This window comes from Pagrus major, chromosome 17 (genome assembly GCF_040436345.1).
Source record: "Pagrus major chromosome 17, Pma_NU_1.0".
In the NCBI taxonomy this organism is placed as follows: Eukaryota; Metazoa; Chordata; class Actinopteri; order Spariformes; family Sparidae; genus Pagrus; species Pagrus major.
This window is the reverse complement of record NC_133231.1, coordinates 11,529,584-11,551,053: the sequence shown is the minus strand read 5'-3', so window position 1 is coordinate 11,551,053 and position 21,470 is coordinate 11,529,584.

The window sequence follows — 21,470 nt, the reverse complement described above, 5'->3', positions numbered from 1 at the left end:
TCAATAGCTCCCAGGTCATTTGAGCCATCGACTCCAAATCAATGCCGACATGTCTTGTTATACTGGTAGAATGAGACACAGCAGTTTTTATTGGATTTTAGTGGAATTTCTATTTTTCATGAATATTTGAATGAAAAATCACCATTTTTGGCGAATACACCGCCCGATTTTTTTCAATAGCTCCCAGGTCATTTGAGCCATCGACTCCAAATCAATGCCGACATGTCTTGTTATACTGGTAGAATGAGACACAGCAGTTTTTATTGGATTTTAGTGGAATTTCTATTTTTCATGAATATTTTTTCACAAAATCACCATTTTTGACAAATACACCGCCCGATTTTTTCAATAGCTCCCAGGTCATTTGAGCCATCGACTCCAAATCAATGCCGACATGTCTTGTTATACTGGTAGAATGAGACACAGCAGTTTTTATTGGATTTTAGTGGAATTTCTATTTTTCATGAATATTTTTTCACAAAATCACCATTTTTGGCGAATACACCGCCCGATTTTTTCAATAGCTCCCAGGTCATTTGAGCCATCGACTCCAAATCAATGCCGACATGTCTTGTTATACTGGTAGAATGAGACACAGCAGTTTTTATTGGATTTTAGTGGAATTTCTATTTTTCATGAATATTTGAATGAAAAATCACCATTTTTGGCGAATACACCGCCCGATTTTTTCAATAGCTCCCAGGTCATTTGAGCCATCGACTCCAAATCAATGCCGACATGTCTTGTTATACTGGTAGAATGAGACACAGCAGTTTTTATTGGATTTTAGTGGAATTTCTATTTTTCATGAATATTTGAATGAAAAATCACCATTTTTGGCGAATACACCGCCCGATTTTTTCAATAGCTCCCAGGTCATTTGAGCCATCGACTCCAAATCAATGGCGACATGTCTTGTTATACTGGTAGAATGAGACACAGCAGTTTTTATTGGATTTTAGTGGAATTTCTATTTTTCATGAATATTTGAATGAAAAATCACCATTTTTGGCGAATACACCGCCCGATTTTTTCAATAGCTCCCAGGTCATTTGAGCCATCGACTCCAAATCAATGGCAACATGTCTTGTTATACTGGTAGAATGAGACACAGCAGTTTTTTTTGGATATTAGTGGAATTTCTATTTTTCATGAATATTTTTTATCAAAATCACCATTTTTGGCGAATACACCGCCCGATTTTTTCAATAGCTCCCAGGTCATTTGAGCCATCGACTCCAAATCAATGCCGACATGTCTTGTTATACTGGTAGAATGAGACACAGCAGTTTTTATTGGATTTTAGTGGCATTTCTATTTTTCATGAATATTTGAATGAAAAATCACCATTTTTGGCGAATACACCGCCCGATTTTTTCAATAGCTCCCAGGTCATTTGAGCCATCGACTCCAAATCAATGGCGACATGTCTTGTTATACTGGTAGAATGAGACACAGCAGTTTTTATTGGGTTTTAGTGGAATTTATATTTTTCATGAATATTTGAATGAAAAATCACCATTTTTGGCGAATACACCGCCCGATTTTTTCAATAGCTCCCAGGTCATTTGAGCCATCGACTCCAAATCAATGCCGACATGTCTTGTTACACTGGTAGAATGAGACACAGCAGTTTTTTTTGGATTTTAGTGGAATTTCTATTTTTCATGAATATTTTTTCACAAAATCACCATTTTTGGCGAATACACCGCCCGATTTTTTCAATAGCTCCCAGGTCATTTGAGCCATCAACTCCAAATCAATGCCGACATGTCTTGTTATACTGGTAGAATGAGACACAGCAGTTTTTATTGGATTTTAGTGGCATTTCTATTTTTCATGAATATTTGAATGAAAAATCACCATTTTTGGCGAATACACCGCCCGATTTTTTCAATAGCTCCCAGGTCATTTGAGCCATCGACTCCAAATCAATGGCGACATGTCTTGTTATACTGGTAGAATGAGACACAGCAGTTTTTATTGGATTTTAGTGGAATTTCTATTTTTCATGAATATTTGAATGAAAAATCACCATTTTTGGCGAATACACCGCCCGATTTTTTCAATAGCTCCCAGGTCATTTGAGCCATCAACTCCAAATCAATGCCGACATGTCTTGTTATACTGGTAGAATGAGACACAGCAGTCTTTATTGGATTTTAGTGGAATTTCTATTTTTCATGAATATTTTTTCACAAAATCACCATTTTTGGCGAATACACCGCCCGGTTTTTTCAATAGCTCCCACGTCATTTGAGCCATCGACTCCAAATCAATGGCGACATGTCTTGTTATACTGGTAGAATGAGACACAGCAGTTTTTATTGGGTTTTAGTGGAATTTATATTTTTCATGAATATTTGAATGAAAAATCACCATTTTTGGCGAATACACCGCCCGATTTTTTCAATAGCTCCCAGGTCATTTGAGCCATCGACTCCAAATCAATGCCGACATGTCTTGTTACACTGGTAGAATGAGACACAGCAGTTTTTTTTTTATTTTAGTGGAATTTCTATTTTTCATGAATATTTTTTCACAAAATCACCATTTTTGGCGAATACACCGCCCCGATTTTTTTCAATAGCTCCCAGGTCATTTGAGCCATCGACTCCAAATCAATGCCGACATGTCTTGTTATACTGGTAGAATGAGACACAGCAGTTTTTATTGGATTTTAGTGGAATTTCTATTTTTCATGAATATTTGAATGAAAAATCACCATTTTTGGCGAATACACCGCCCGATTTTTTCAATAGCTCCCAGGTCATTTGAGCCATCGACTCCAAATCAATGGCGACATGTCTTGTTATACTGGTAGAATGAGACACAGCAGTTTTTATTGGATTTTAGTGGAATTTCTATTTTTCATGAATATTTGAATGAAAAATCACCATTTTTGGCGAATACACCGCCCGATTTTTTCAATAGCTCCCAGGTCATTTGAGCCATCGACTCCAAATCAATGGCAACATGTCTTGTTATACTGGTAGAATGAGACACAGCAGTTTTTTTTGGATTTTAGTGGAATTTCTATTTTTCATGAATATATTTTCACAAAATCACCATTTTTGGCGAATACACCGCCCCGATTTTTTTCAATAGCTCCCAGGTCATTTGAGCCATCGACTCCAAATCAATGCCGACATGTCTTGTTATACTGGTAGAATGAGACACAGCAGTTTTTATTGGATTTTAGTGGAATTTCTATTTTTCATGAATATTTGAATGAAAAATCACCATTTTTGGCGAATACACCGCCCGATTTTTTCAATAGCTCCCAGGTCATTTGAGCCATCGACTCCAAATCAATGCCGACATGTCTTGTTATACTGGTAGAATGAGACACAGCAGTTTTTATTGGATTTTAGTGGAATTTCTATTTTTCATGAATATTTGAATGAAAAATCACCATTTTTGGCGAATACACCGCCCGATTTTTTCAATAGCTCCCAGGTCATTTGAGCCATCGACTCCAAATCAATGGCGACATGTCTTGTTATACTGGTAGAATGAGACACAGCAGTTTTTTTTGGATTTTAGAGGAATTTCTATTTTTCATGAATATTTTTTCACAAAATCACCATTTTTGGCGAATACACCGCCCCGATTTTTTCAATAGCTCCCAGGTCATTTGAGCCATCGACTCCAAATCAATGCCGACATGTCTTGTTATACTGGTAGAATGAGACACAGCAGTTTTTATTGGATTTTAGTGGAATTTCTATTTTTCATGAATATTTGAATGAAAAATCACCATTTTTGGCGAATACACCGCCCGATTTTTTTCAATAGCTCCCAGGTCATTTGAGCCATCCACTCCAAATCAATGCCGACATGTCTTGTTATACTGGTAGAATGAGACACAGCAGTTTTTATTGGATTTTAGTGGCATTTCTATTTTTCATGAATATTTGAATGAAAAATCACCATTTTTGGCGAATACACCGCCCGATTTTTTCAATAGCTCCCAGGTCATTTGAGCCATCGACTCCAAATCAATGGCGACATGTCTTGTTATACTGGTAGAATGAGACACAGCAGTTTTTTTTGGATATTAGTGGAATTTCTATTTTTCATGAATATTTTTTATCAAAATCACCATTTTTGGCGAATACACCGCCCGATTTTTTCAATAGCTCCCAGGTCATTTGAGCCATCGACTCCAAATCAATGCCGACATGTCTTGTTATACTGGTAGAATGAGACACAGCAGTTTTTATTGGATTTTAGTGGCATTTCTATTTTTCATGAATATTTGAATGAAAAATCACCATTTTTGGCGAATACACCGCCCGATTTTTTCAATAGCTCCCAGGTCATTTGAGCCATCGACTCCAAATCAATGGCGACATGTCTTGTTATACTGGTAGAATGAGACACAGCAGTTTTTATTGGGTTTTAGTGGAATTTATATTTTTCATGAATATTTGAATGAAAAATCACCATTTTTGGCGAATACACCGCCCGATTTTTTCAATAGCTCCCAGGTCATTTGAGCCATCGACTCCAAATCAATGCCGACATGTCTTGTTACACTGGTAGAATGAGACACAGCAGTTTTTTTTGGATTTTAGTGGAATTTCTATTTTTCATGAATATTTTTTCACAAAATCACCATTTTTGGCGAATACACCGCCCGATTTTTTCAATAGCTCCCAGGTCATTTGAGCCATCAACTCCAAATCAATGCCGACATGTCTTGTTATACTGGTAGAATGAGACACAGCAGTTTTTATTGGATTTTAGTGGCATTTCTATTTTTCATGAATATTTGAATGAAAAATCACCATTTTTGGCGAATACACCGCCCGATTTTTTCAATAGCTCCCAGGTCATTTGAGCCATCGACTCCAAATCAATGGCGACATGTCTTGTTATACTGGTAGAATGAGACACAGCAGTTTTTATTGGATTTTAGTGGAATTTCTATTTTTCATGAATATTTGAATGAAAAATCACCATTTTTGGCGAATACACCGCCCGATTTTTTCAATAGCTCCCAGGTCATTTGAGCCATCGACTCCAAATCAATGGCGACATGTCTTGTTATACTGGTAGAATGAGACACAGCAGTTTTTTTTGGATTTTAGTGGAATTTCTATTTTTCATGAATATTTTTTCACAAAATCACCATTTTTGGCGAATACACCGCCCGATTTTTTCAATAGCTCCCAGGTCATTTGAGCAATCGACTCCAAATCAATGCCGACATGTCTTGTTATACTGGTAGAATGAGACACAGCAGTTTTTTTTGGATGTTAGTGGAATTTCTATTTTTCATGAATATTTTTTCACAAAATCACCATTTTTGGCGAATACACCGCCCGGTTTTTTCAATAGCTCCCACGTCATTTGAGCCATCGACTCCAAATCAATGGCGACATGTCTTGTTATACTGGTAGAATGAGACACAGCAGTTTTTATTGGGTTTTAGTGGAATTTATATTTTTCATGAATATTTGAATGAAAAATCACCATTTTTGGCGAATACACCGCCCGATTTTTTCAATAGCTCCCAGGTCATTTGAGCCATCAACTCCAAATCAATGGCAACATGTCTTGTTACACTGGTAGAATGAGACACAGCAGTTTTTTTTGGATTTTAGTGGAATTTCTATTTTTCATGAATATTTGAATGAAAAATCACCATTTTTGGCGAATACACCGCCCGATTTTTTCAATAGCTCCCAGGTCATTTGAGCCATCGACTCCAAATCAATGCCGACATGTCTTGTTATACTGGTAGAATGAGACACAGCAGTTTTTATTGGATTTTAGTGGAATTTCTATTTTTCATGAATATTTTTTCACAAAATCACCATTTTTGGCGAATACACCGCCCGATTTTTTCAATAGCTCCCAGGTCATTTGAGCCATCGACTCCAAATCAATGCCGACATGTCTTGTTATACTGGTAGAATGAGACACAGCAGTTTTATTGGATTTTAGTGGAATTTCTATTTTTCATGAATATTTTTTCACAAAATCACCATTTTTGGCGAATACACCGCCCGATTTTTTCAATAGCTCCCAGGTCATTTGAGCCATCGACTCCAAATCAATGCCGACATGTCTTGTTATACTGGTAGAATAAGACACAGCAGTTTTTATTGGATTTTAGTGGAATTTCTATTTTTCATGAATATTTTTTCACAAAATCACCATTTTTGGCGAATACACCGCCCGATTTTTTCAATAGCTCCCAGGTCATTTGAGCCATCGACTCCAAATCAATGCCGACATTTCTTGTTATACTGGTAGAATGAGACACAGCAGTTTTTATTGGATTTTAGTGGAATTTCTATTTTTCATGAATATTTTTTCACAAAATCACCATTTTTGGCGAATACACCGCCCGATTTTTTCAATAGCTCCCAGGTCATTTGAGCCATCGACTCCAAATCAATGCCGACATGTCTTGTTATACTGGTAGAATGAGACACAGCAGTTTTTATTGGATTTTAGTGGAATTTCTATTTTTCATGAATATTTGAATGAAAAATCACCATTTTTGGCGAATACACCGCCCGATTTTTTTCAATAGCTCCCAGGTCATTTGAGCCATCCACTCCAAATCAATGCCGACATGTCTTGTTATACTGGTAGAATGAGACACAGCAGTTTTTATTGGATTTTAGTGGCATTTCTATTTTTCATGAATATTTGAATGAAAAATCACCATTTTTGGCGAATACACCGCCCGATTTTTTCAATAGCTCCCAGGTCATTTGAGCCATCGACTCCAAATCAATGGCGACATGTCTTGTTATACTGGTAGAATGAGACACAGCAGTTTTTATTGGGTTTTAGTGGAATTTATATTTTTCATGAATATTTGAATGAAAAATCACCATTTTTGGCGAATACACCGCCCGATTTTTTCAATAGCTCCCAGGTCATTTGAGCCATCGACTCCAAATCAATGCCGACATGTCTTGTTACACTGGTAGAATGAGACACAGCAGTTTTTTTTGGATTTTAGTGGAATTTCTATTTTTCATGAATATTTTTTCACAAAATCACCATTTTTGGCGAATACACCGCCCGATTTTTTCAATAGCTCCCAGGTCATTTGAGCCATCAACTCCAAATCAATGCCGACATGTCTTGTTATACTGGTAGAATGAGACACAGCAGTTTTTATTGGATTTTAGTGGCATTTCTATTTTTCATGAATATTTGAATGAAAAATCACCATTTTTGGCGAATACACCGCCCGATTTTTTCAATAGCTCCCAGGTCATTTGAGCCATCGACTCCAAATCAATGGCGACATGTCTTGTTATACTGGTAGAATGAGACACAGCAGTTTTTATTGGATTTTAGTGGAATTTCTATTTTTCATGAATATTTGAATGAAAAATCACCATTTTTGGCGAATACACCGCCCGATTTTTTCAATAGCTCCCAGGTCATTTGAGCAATCGACTCCAAATCAATGCCGACATGTCTTGTTATACTGGTAGAATGAGACACAGCAGTTTTTTTTGGATGTTAGTGGAATTTCTATTTTTCATGAATATTTTTTCACAAAATCACCATTTTTGGCGAATACACCGCCCCGATTTTTTTCAATAGCTCCCAGGTCATTTGAGCCATCGACTCCAAATCAATGCCGACATGTCTTGTTATACTGGTAGAATGAGACACAGCAGTTTTTATTGGATTTTAGTGGAATTTCTATTTTTCATGAATATATGAATGAAAATTCATCATTTTTGGCGAATACACCGCCCGATTTTTTCAATAGCTCCCAGGTCATTTGAGCCATCAACTCCAAATCAATGCCGACATGTCTTGTTATACTGGTAGAATGAGACACAGCAGTCTTTATTGGATTTTAGTGGAATTTCTATTTTTCATGAATATTTTTTCACAAAATCACCATTTTTGGCGAATACACCGCCCGGTTTTTTCAATAGCTCCCACGTCATTTGAGCCATCGACTCCAAATCAATGGCGACATGTCTTGTTATACTGGTAGAATGAGACACAGCAGTTTTTATTGGGTTTTAGTGGAATTTATATTTTTCATGAATATTTGAATGAAAAATCACCATTTTTGGCGAATACACCGCCCGATTTTTTCAATAGCTCCCAGGTCATTTGAGCCATCGACTCCAAATCAATGCCGACATGTCTTGTTATACTGGTAGAATGAGACACAGCAGTTTTTATTGGATTTTAGTGGAATTTCTATTTTTCATGAATATTTTTTCACAAAATCACCATTTTTGGCAAATACACCGCCCGATTTTTTCAATAGCTCCCAGGTCATTTGAGCCATCGACTCCAAATCAATGCCGACATGTCTTGTTATACTGGTAGAATGAGACACAGCAGTTTTTATTGGATTTTAGTGGAATTTCTATTTTTCATGAATATTTGAATGAAAAATCATCATTTTTGGCGAATACACCGCCCGATTTTTTCAATAGCTCCCAGGTCATTTGAGCCATCAACTCCAAATCAATGCCGACATGTCTTGTTATACTGGTAGAATGAGACACAGCAGTCTTTATTGGATTTTAGTGGAATTTCTATTTTTCATGAATATTTTTTCACAAAATCACCATTTTTGGCGAATACACCGCCCGAGTTTTTTCAATAGCTCCCACGTCATTTGAGCCATCGACTCCAAATCAATGCCGACATGTCTTGTTATACTGGTAGAATGAGACACAGCAGTTTTTATTGGATTTTAGTGGAATTTCTATTTTTCATGAATATTTGAATGAAAAATCACCATTTTTGGCGAATACACCGCCCGATTTTTTCAATAGCTCCCAGGTCATTTGAGCCATCGACTCCAAATCAATGCCGACATGTCTTGTTATACTGGTAGAATGAGACACAGCAGTTTTTATTGGATTTTAGTGGCATTTCTATTTTTCATGAATATTTGAATGAAAAATCACCATTTTTGGCGAATACACCGCCCGATTTTTTCAATAGCTCCCAGGTCATTTGAGCCATCGACTCCAAATCAATGGCGACATGTCTTGTTATACTGGTAGAATGAGACACAGCAGTTTTTATTGGATTTTAGTGGAATTTCTATTTTTCATGAATATTTGAATGAAAAATCACCATTTTTGGCGAATACACCGCCCGATTTTTTCAATAGCTCCCAGGTCATTTGAGCCATCGACTCCAAATCAATGGCAACATGTCTTGTTATACTGGTAGAATGAGACACAGCAGTTTTTTTTGGATTTTAGTGGAATTTCTATTTTTCATGAATATATTTTCACAAAATCACCATTTTTGGCGAATACACCGCCCCGATTTTTTTCAATAGCTCCCAGGTCATTTGAGCCATCGACTCCAAATCAATGCCGACATGTCTTGTTATACTGGTAGAATGAGACACAGCAGTTTTTATTGGATTTTAGTGGCATTTCTATTTTTCATGAATATTTGAATGAAAAATCACCATTTTTGGCGAATACACCGCCCGATTTTTTCAATAGCTCCCAGGTCATTTGAGCCATCGACTCCAAATCAATGCCGACATGTCTTGTTACACTGGTAGAATGAGACACAGCAGTTTTTTTTGGATTTTAGTGGAATTTCTATTTTTCATGAATATTTTTTCACAAAATCACCATTTTTGGCGAATACACCGCCCGATTTTTTCAATAGCTCCCAGGTCATTTGAGCCATCAACTCCAAATCAATGCCGACATGTCTTGTTATACTGGTAGAATGAGACACAGCAGTTTTTATTGGATTTTAGTGGCATTTCTATTTTTCATGAATATTTGAATGAAAAATCACCATTTTTGGCGAATACACCGCCCGATTTTTTCAATAGCTCCCAGGTCATTTGAGCCATCGACTCCAAATCAATGGCGACATGTCTTGTTATACTGGTAGAATGAGACACAGCAGTTTTTATTGGATTTTAGTGGAATTTCTATTTTTCATGAATATTTGAATGAAAAATCACCATTTTTGGCGAATACACCGCCCGATTTTTTCAATAGCTCCCAGGTCATTTGAGCCATCGACTCCAAATCAATAGCGACATGTCTTGTTATACTGGTAGAATGAGACACAGCAGTTTTTTTTGGATTTTAGTGGAATTTCTATTTTTCATGAATATTTTTTCACAAAATCACCATTTTTGGCGAATACACCGCCCGATTTTTTCAATAGCTCCCAGGTCATTTGAGCAATCGACTCCAAATCAATGCCGACATGTCTTGTTATACTGGTAGAATGAGACACAGCAGTTTTTTTTGGATGTTAGTGGAATTTCTATTTTTCATGAATATTTTTTCACAAAATCACCATTTTTGGCGAATACACCGCCCGGTTTTTTTCAATAGCTCCCAGGTCATTTGAGCCATCGACTCCAAATCAATGCCGACATGTCTTGTTATACTGGTAGAATGAGACACAGCAGTTTTTTTTGGATTTTAGTGGAATTTCTATTTTTCATGAATATTTGAATGAAAAATCACCATTTTTGGCGAATACACCGCCCGATTTTTTCAATAGCTCCCAGGTCATTTGAGCCATCGACTCCAAATCAATGGCGACATGTCTTGTTATACTGGTAGAATGAGACACAGCAGTTTTTATTGGATTTTAGTGGAATTTCTATTTTTCATGAATATTTTTTCACAAAATCACCATTTTTGGCGAATACACCGCCCGATTCTTTCAATAGCTCCCAGGTCATTTGAGCCATCGACTCCAAATCAATGCCGACATGTCTTGTTATACTGGTAGAATGAGACACAGCAGTTTTTATTGGATTTTAGTGGAATTTCTATTTTTCATGAATATTTTTTCACAAAATCACCATTTTTGACAAATACACCGCCCGATTTTTTCAATAGCTCCCAGGTCATTTGAGCCATCGACTCCAAATCAATGCCGACATGTCTTGTTATACTGGTAGAATGAGACACAGCAGTTTTTATTGGATTTTAGTGGAATTTCTATTTTTCATGAATATTTGAATGAAAAATCACCATTTTTGGCGAATACACCGCCCGATTTTTTCAATAGCTCCCAGGTCATTTGAGCCATCGACTCCAAATCAATGCCGACATGTCTTGTTATACTGGTAGAATGAGACACAGCAGTTTTTATTGGATTTTAGTGGAATTTCTATTTTTCATGAATATTTGAATGAAAAATCACCATTTTTGGCGAATACACCGCCCGATTTTTTCAATAGCTCCCAGGTCATTTGAGCCATCGACTCCAAATCAATGCCGACATGTCTTGTTATACTGGTAGAATGAGACACAGCAGTTTTTATTGGATTTTAGTGGAATTTCTATTTTTCATGAATATTTGAATGAAAAATCACCATTTTTGGCGAATACACCGCCCGATTTTTTCAATAGCTCCCAGGTCATTTGAGCCATCGACTCCAAATCAATGCCGACATGTCTTGTTATACTGGTAGAATGAGACACAGCAGTTTTTATTGGATTTTAGTGGAATTTCTATTTTTCATGAATATTTGAATGAAAAATCACCATTTTTGGCGAATACACCGCCCGATTTTTTCAATAGCTCCCAGGTCATTTGAGCCATCGACTCCAAATCAATGCCGACATGTCTTGTTATACTGGTAGAATGAGACACAGCAGTTTTTATTGGATTTTAGTGGAATTTCTATTTTTCATGAATATTTGAATGAAAAATCACCATTTTTGGCGAATACACCGCCCGATTTTTTCAATAGCTCCCAGGTCATTTGAGCCATCGACTCCAAATCAATGCCGACATGTCTTGTTATACTGGTAGAATGAGACACAGCAGTTTTTATTGGATTTTAGTGGAATTTCTATTTTTCATGAATATTTGAATGAAAAATCACCATTTTTGGCGAATACACCGCCCGATTTTTTCAATAGCTCCCAGGTCATTTGAGCCATCGACTCCAAATCAATTCCGACATATCTTGTTATACTGGTAGAATGAGACACAGCAGTTTTTATTGGATTTTAGTGGAATTTCTATTTTTCATGAATATTTGAATGAAAAATCACCATTTTTGGCGAATACACCGCCCGATTTTTTCAATAGCTCCCAGGTCATTTGAGCCATCGACTCCAAATCAATGGCGACATGTCTTGTTATACTGGTAGAATGAGACACAGCAGTTTTTATTGGATTTTAGTGGAATTTCTATTTTTCATGAATATTTTTTCACAAAATCACCATTTTTGGCGAATACACCGCCCGATTTTTTCAATAGCTCCCAGGTCATTTGAGCCATCGACTCGAAATCAATGGCGACATGTCTTGTTATACTGGTAGAATGAGACACAGCAGTTTTTTTTTGGATTTTAGTGGAATTTCTATTTTTCATGAATATTTTTTCACAAAATCACCATTTTTGGCGAATACACCGCCCGATTTTTTCAATAGCTCCCAGGTCATTTGAGCCATCGACTCCAAATCAATGCCGACATGTCTTGTTATACTGGTAGAATGAGACATAGCAGTTTTTATTGGATTTTAGTGGAATTTCTATTTTTCATGAATATTTGAATGAAAAATCACCATTTTTGGCGAATACACCGCCCGATTTTTTCAATAGCATCCAGGTCATTTGAGCCATCGACTCCAAATCAATGCCGACATGTCTTGTTATACTGGTAGAATGAGACACAGCAGTTTTTATTGGATTTTAGTGGAATTTCTATTTTTCATGAATATTTGAAAGAAAAATCACCATTTTTGGCGAATACACCGCCCGATTTTTTCAATAGCTCCCAGGTCATTTGAGCCATCGACTCCAAATCAATGCCGACATGTCTTGTTATACTGGTAGAATGAGACACAGCAGTTTTTATTGGATTTTAGTGGAATTTCTATTTTTCATGAATATTTTTTCACAAAATCACCATTTTTGGCAAATACACCGCCCGATTTTTTTCAATAGCTCCCAGGTCATTTGAGCCATCGACTCCAAATCAATGGCGACATGTCTTGTTATACTGGTAGAATGAGACACAGCAGTTTTTATTGGATTTTAGTGGAATTTCTATTTTTCATGAATATTTGAATGAAAAATCACCATTTTTGGCGAATACACCGCCCGATTTTTTCAATAGCTCCCAGGTCATTTGAGCCATCGACTCCAAATCAATGGCGACATGTCTTGTTATACTGGTAGAATGAGACACAGCAGTTTTTATTGGATTTTAGTGGAATTTCTATTTTTCATGAATATTTGAATGAAAAATCACCATTTTTGGCGAATACACCGCCCGATTTTTTCAATAGCTCCCAGGTCATTTGAGCCATCGACTCCAAATCAATGGCGACATGTCTTGTTATACTGGTAGAATGAGACACAGCAGTTTTTTTTGGATTTTAGTGGAATTTCTATTTTTCATGAATATTTTTTCACAAAATCACCATTTTTGGCGAATACACCGCCCGATTTTTTCAATAGCTCCCAGGTCATTTGAGCCATCGACTCCAAATCAATGCCGACATGTCTTGTTATACTGGTAGAATGAGACACCGCAGTTTTTATTGGATTTTAGTGGAATTTCTATTTTTCATGAATATTTGAATGAAAAATCACCATTTTTGGCGAATACACCGCCCGATTTTTTCAATAGCTCCCAGGTCATTTGAGCCATCGACTCCAAATCAATGGCGACATGTCTTGTTATACTGGTAGAATGAGACACAGCAGTTTTTATTGGATTTTAGTGGAATTTCTATTTTTCATGAATATTTTTTCACAAAATCACCATTTTTGGCGAATACACCGCCCGATTTTTTCAATAGCTCCCAGGTCATTTGAGCCATCGACTCGAAATCAATGGCGACATGTCTTGTTATACTGGTAGAATGAGACACAGCAGTTTTTTTTGGATTTTAGTGGAATTTCTATTTTTCATGAATATTTTTTCACAAAATCACCATTTTTGGCGAATACACCGCCCGATTTTTTCAATAGCTCCCAGGTCATTTGAGCCATCGACTCCAAATCAATGCCGACATGTCTTGTTATACTGGTAGAATGAGACATAGCAGTTTTTATTGGATTTTAGTGGAATTTCTATTTTTCATGAATATTTGAATGAAAAATCACCATTTTTGGCGAATACACCGCCCGATTTTTTCAATAGCATCCAGGTCATTTGAGCCATCGACTCCAAATCAATGCCGACATGTCTTGTTATGCTGGTAGAATGAGACACAGCAGTTTTTATTGGATTTTAGTGGAATTTCTATTTTTCATGAATATTTGAATGAAAAATCACCATTTTTGGCGAATACACCGCCCGATTTTTTCAATAGCTCCCAGGTCATTTGAGCCATCGACTCCAAATCAATGGCGACATGTCTTGTTATACTGGTAGAATGAGACACAGCAGTTTTTTTTGGATTTTAGTGGAATTTCTATTTTTCATGAATATTTTTTCACAAAATCACCATTTTTGGCGAATACACCGCCCGATTTTTTCAATAGCTCCCAGGTCATTTGAGCCATCGACTCCAAATCAATGCCGACATGTCTTGTTATACTGGTAGAATGAGACACCGCAGTTTTTATTGGATTTTAGTGGAATTTCTATTTTTCATGAATATTTGAATGAAAAATCACCATTTTTGGCGAATACACCGCCCGATTTTTTCAATAGCTCCCAGGTCATTTGAGCCATCGACTCCAAATCAATGGCGACATGTCTTGTTATACTGGTAGAATGAGACACAGCAGTTTTTATTGGATTTTAGTGGAATTTCTATTTTTCATGAATATTTTTTCACAAAATCACCATTTTTGGCGAATACACCGCCCGATTTTTTCAATAGCTCCCAGGTCATTTGAGCCATCGACTCGAAATCAATGGCGACATGTCTTGTTATACTGGTAGAATGAGACACAGCAGTTTTTTTTGGATTTTAGTGGAATTTCTATTTTTCATGAATATTTTTTCACAAAATCACCATTTTTGGCGAATACACCGCCCGATTTTTTCAATAGCTCCCAGGTCATTTGAGCCATCGACTCCAAATCAATGCCGACATGTCTTGTTATACTGGTAGAATGAGACACAGCAGTTTTTATTGGATTTTAGTGGAATTTCTATTTTTCATGAATATTTTTTCACAAAATCACCATTTTTGGCGAATACACCGCCCGATTTTTTTCAATAGCTCCCAGGTCATTTGAGCCATCGACTCCAAATCAATGCCGACATGTCTTGTTATACTGGTAGAATGAGACACAGCAGTTTTTTTTGGATTTTAGTGGAATTTCTATTTTTCATGAATATTTGAATGGAAAATCACCATTTTTGGCGAATACACCGCCCGATTTTTTCAATAGCTCCCAGGTCATTTGAGCCATCGACTCCAAATCAATGGCGACATGTCTTGTTATACTGGTAGAATGAGACACAACAGTTTTTATTGGATTTTAGTGGAATTTCTATTTTTCATGAATATTTGAATGAAAAATCACCATTTTTGGCGAATACACCGCCCGATTTTTTCAATAGCTCCCAGGTCATTTGAGCCATCGACTCCAAATCAATGGCGACATGTCTTGTTATACTGGTAGAATGAGACACAGCAGTTTTTTATTGGATTTTAGTGGAATTTCTATTTTTCATGAATATTTGAAAGAAAAATCACCATTTTTGGCGAATACACCGCCCGATTTTTTCAATAGCTCCCAGGTCATTTGAGCCATCGACTCCAAATCAATGCCGACATGTCTTGTTATACTGGTAGAATGAGACACAGCAGTTTTTATTGGATTTTAGTGGAATTTCTATTTTTCATGAATATTTTTTCACAAAATCACCATTTTTGGCGAATACACCGCCCGGTTTTTTTCAATAGCTCCCAGGTCATTTGAGCCATCGACTCCAAATCAATGCCAACATGTCTTGTTATACTGGTAGAATGAGACACAGCAGTTTTTTTTGGATTTTAGTGGAATTTCTATTTTTCATGAATATTTGAATGGAAAATCACCATTTTTGGCGAATACACCGCCCGATTTTTTCAATAGCTCCCAGGTCATTTGAGCCATCGACTCCAAATCAATGGCGACATGTCTTGTTATACTGGTAGAATGAGACACAGCAGTTTTTATTGGATTTTAGTGGAATTTCTATTTTTCATGAATATTTGAATGAAAAATCACCATTTTTGGCGAATACACCGCCCGATTTTTTCAATAGCTCCCAGGTCATTTTAGCCATCGACTCCAAATCAATGGCGACATGTCTTGTTATACTGGTAGAATGAGACACAGCAGTTTTTATTGGATTTTAGTGGAATTTCTATTTTTCATGAATATTTGAATGAAAAATCACCATTTTTGGCGAATACACCGCCCGATTTTTTCAATAGCTCCCAGGTCATTTGAGCCATCGACTCGAAATCAATGGCGACATGTCTTGTTATACTGGTAGAATGAGACACAGCAGTTTTTTTTTGGATTTTAGTGGAATTTCTATTTTTCATGAATATTTTTTCACAAAATCACCATTTTTGGCGAATACACCGCCCGATTTTTTCAATAGCTCCCAGGTCATTTGAGCCATCGACTCCAAATCAATGCCGACATGTCTTGTTATACTGGTAGAATGAGACATAGCAGTTTTTATTGGATTTTAGTGGAATTTCTATTTTTCATGAATATTTGAATGAAAAATCACCATTTTTGGCGAATACACCGCCCGATTTTTTCAATAGCATCCAGGTCATTTGAGCCATCGACTCCAAATCAATGCCGACATGTCTTGTTATACTGGTAGAATGAGACACAGCAGTTTTTATTGGATTTTAGTGGAATTTCTATTTTTCATGAATATTTGAAAGAAAAATCACCATTTTTGGCGAATACACCGCCCGATTTTTTCAATAGCTCCCAGGTCATTTGAGCCATCGACTCCAAATCAATGCCGACATGTCTTGTTATACTGGTAGAATGAGACACAGCAGTTTTTATTGGATTTTAGTGGAATTTCTATTTTTCATGAATATTTTTTCACAAAATCACCATTTTTGGCAAATACACCGCCCGATTTTTTTCAATAGCTCCCAGGTCATTTGAGCCATCGACTCCAAATCAATGGCGACATGTCTTGTTATACTGGTAGAATGAGACACAGCAGTTTTTATTGGATTTTAGTGGAATTTCTATTTTTCATGAATATTTGAATGAAAAATCACCATTTTTGGCGAATACACCGCCCGATTTTTTCAATAGCTCCCAGGTCATTTGAGCCATCGACTCCAAATCAATGGCGACATGTCTTGTTATACTGGTAGAATGAGACACAGCAGTTTTTATTGGATTTTAGTGGAATTTCTATTTTTCATGAATATTTGAATGAAAAATCACCATTTTTGGCGAATACACCGCCCGATTTTTTCAATAGCTCCCAGGTCATTTGAGCCATCGACTCCAAATCAATGGCGACATGTCTTGTTATACTGGTAGAATGAGACACAGCAGTTTTTTTTGGATTTTAGTGGAATTTCTATTTTTCATGAATATTTTTTCACAAAATCACCATTTTTGGCGAATACACCGCCCGATTTTTTCAATAGCTCCCAGGTCATTTGAGCCATCGACTCCAAATCAATGCCGACATGTCTTGTTATACTGGTAGAATGAGACACCGCAGTTTTTATTGGATTTTAGTGGAATTTCTATTTTTCATGAATATTTGAATGAAAAATCACCATTTTTGGCGAATACACCGCCCGATTTTTTCAATAGCTCCCAGGTCATTTGAGCCATCGACTCCAAATCAATGGCGACATGTCTTGTTATACTGGTAGAATGAGACACAGCAGTTTTTATTGGATTTTAGTGGAATTTCTATTTTTCATGAATATTTTTTCACAAAATCACCATTTTTGGCGAATACACCGCCCGATTTTTTCAATAGCTCCCAGGTCATTTGAGCCATCGACTCGAAATCAATGGCGACATGTCTTGTTATACTGGTAGAATGAGACACAGCAGTTTTTTTTGGATTTTAGTGGAATTTCTATTTTTCATGAATATTTTTTCACAAAATCACCATTTTTGGCGAATACACCGCCCGATTTTTTCAATAGCTCCCAGGTCATTTGAGCCATCGACTCCAAATCAATGCCGACATGTCTTGTTATACTGGTAGAATGAGACATAGCAGTTTTTATTGGATTTTAGTGGAATTTCTATTTTTCATGAATATTTGAATGAAAAATCACCATTTTTGGCGAATACACCGCCCGATTTTTTCAATAGCATCCAGGTCATTTGAGCCATCGACTCCAAATCAATGCCGACATGTCTTGTTATGCTGGTAGAATGAGACACAGCAGTTTTTATTGGATTTTAGTGGAATTTCTATTTTTCATGAATATTTGAATGAAAAATCACCATTTTTGGCGAATACACCGCCCGATTTTTTCAATAGCTCCCAGGTCATTTGAGCCATCGACTCCAAATCAATGGCGACATGTCTTGTTATACTGGTAGAATGAGACACAGCAGTTTTTTTTGGATTTTAGTGGAATTTCTATTTTTCATGAATATTTTTTCACAAAATCACCATTTTTGGCGAATACACCGCCCGATTTTTTCAATAGCTCCCAGGTCATTTGAGCCATCGACTCCAAATCAATGCCGACATGTCTTGTTATACTGGTAGAATGAGACACCGCAGTTTTTATTGGATTTTAGTGGAATTTCTATTTTTCATGAATATTTGAATGAAAAATCACCATTTTTGGCGAATACACCGCCCGATTTTTTCAATAGCTCCCAGGTCATTTGAGCCATCGACTCCAAATCAATGGCGACATGTCTTGTTATACTGGTAGAATGAGACACAGCAGTTTTTATTGGATTTTAGTGGAATTTCTATTTTTCATGAATATTTTTTCACAAAATCACCATTTTTGGCGAATACACCGCCCGATTTTTTCAATAGCTCCCAGGTCATTTGAGCCATCGACTCGAAATCAATGGCGACATGTCTTGTTATACTGGTAGAATGAGACACAGCAGTTTTTTTTGGATTTTAGTGGAATTTCTATTTTTCATGAATATTTTTTCACAAAATCACCATTTTTGGCGAATACACCGCCCGATTTTTTCAATAGCTCCCAGGTCATTTGAGCCATCGACTCCAAATCAATGCCGACATGTCTTGTTATACTGGTAGAATGAGACACAGCAGTTTTTATTGGATTTTAGTGGAATTTCTATTTTTCATGAATATTTTTTCACAAAATCACCATTTTTGGCGAATACACCGCCCGATTTTTTTCAATAGCTCCCAGGTCATTTGAGCCATCGACTCCAAATCAATGCCGACATGTCTTGTTATACTGGTAGAATGAGACACAGCAGTTTTTTTTGGATTTTAGTGGAATTTCTATTTTTCATGAATATTTGAATGGAAAATCACCATTTTTGGCGAATACACCGCCCGATTTTTTCAATAGCTCCCAGGTCATTTGAGCCATCGACTCCAAATCAATGGCGACATGTCTTGTTATACTGGTAGAATGAGACACAACAGTTTTTATTGGATTTTAGTGGAATTTCTATTTTTCATGAATATTTGAATGAAAAATCACCATTTTTGGCGAATACACCGCCCGATTTTTTCAATAGCTCCCAGGTCATTTGAGCCATCGACTCCAAATCAATGGCGACATGTCTTGTTATACTGGTAGAATGAGACACAGCAGTTTTTTATTGGATTTTAGTGGAATTTCTATTTTTCATGAATATTTGAAAGAAAAATCACCATTTTTGGCGAATACACCGCCCGATTTTTTCAATAGCTCCCAGGTCATTTGAGCCATCGACTCCAAATCAATGCCGACATGTCTTGTTATACTGGTAGAATGAGACACAGCAGTTTTTATTGGATTTTAGTGGAATTTCTATTTTTCATGAATATTTTTTCACAAAATCACCATTTTTGGCGAATACACCGCCCGGTTTTTTTCAATAGCTCCCAGGTCATTTGAGCCATCGACTCCAAATCAATGCCAACATGTCTTGTTATACTGGTAGAATGAGACACAGCAGTTTTTTTTGGATTTTAGTGGAATTTCTATTTTTCATGAATATTTGAATGGAAAATCACCATTTTTGGCGAATACACCGCCCGATTTTTTCAATAGCTCCCAGGTCATTTGAGCCATCGACTCCAAATCAATGGCGACATGTCTTGTTATACTGGTAGAATGAGACACAGCAGTTTTTATTGGATTTTAGTGGAATTTCTATTTTTCATGAATATTTGAATGAAAAATCACCATTTTTGGCGAATACACCGCCAGATTTTTTCAATAGCTCCCAGGTCATTTTAGCCATCGACTCCAAATCAATGGCGACATGTCTTGTTATACTGGTAGAATGAGACACAGCAGTTTTTATTGGATTTTAGTGGAATTTCTATTTTTCATGAATATTTGAATGAAAAATCACCATTTTTGGCGAATACACCGCCCGATTTTTTCAATAGCTCCCAGGTCATTTGAGCCATCGACTCCAAATCAATGCCGACATGTCTTGTTATACTGGTAGAATGAGACACAGCAGTTTCTATTGGATTTTAGTGGAATTTCTATTTTTCATGAATATTTTTTCACAAAATCACCATTTTTGGCGAATACACCGCCCGATTTTTTCAATAGCTCCCAGGTCATTTGAGCCATCGACTCCAAATCAATGGCGACATGTCTTGTTATACTGGTAGAATGAGACACAGCAGTTTTTATTGGATTTTAGTGGAATTTCTATTTTTCATGAATATTTGAAAGAAAAATCACCATTTTTGGCGAATACACCGCCCGATTTTTTCAATAGCTCCCAGGTCATTTGAGCCATCGACTCCAAATCAATGGCGACATGTCTTGTTATACTTGTAGAATGAGACACAGCAGTTTTTATTGGATTTTAGTGGAATTTCTATTTTTCATGAATATTTGAATGAAAAATCACCATTTTTGGCGAATACACCGCCCGATTTTTTCAATAGCTCCCAGGTCATTTGAGCCATCGACTCCAAATCAATGGCGACATGTCTTGTTATACTGGTAGAATGAGACACAGCAGTTTTTATTGGATTTTAGTGGAATTTCTATTTTTCATGAATATTTGAATGAAAAATCACCATTTTTGGCGAATACACCGCCCGATTTTTTCAATAGCTCCCAGGTCATTTGAGCCATCGACTCCAAATCAATGCCGACATGTCTTGTTATACTGGTAGAATGAGACACAGCAGTTTTTATTGGATTTTAGTGGAATTTCTATTTTTCATGAATATTTGAATGAAAAATCACCATTTTTGGCGAATACACCGCCCGATTTTTTCAATAGCTCCCAGGTCATTTGAGCCATCGACTCGAAATCAATGGCGACATGTCTTGTTATACTGGTAGAATGAGACACAGCAGTTTTTATTGGATTTTAGTGGAATTTCTATTTTTCA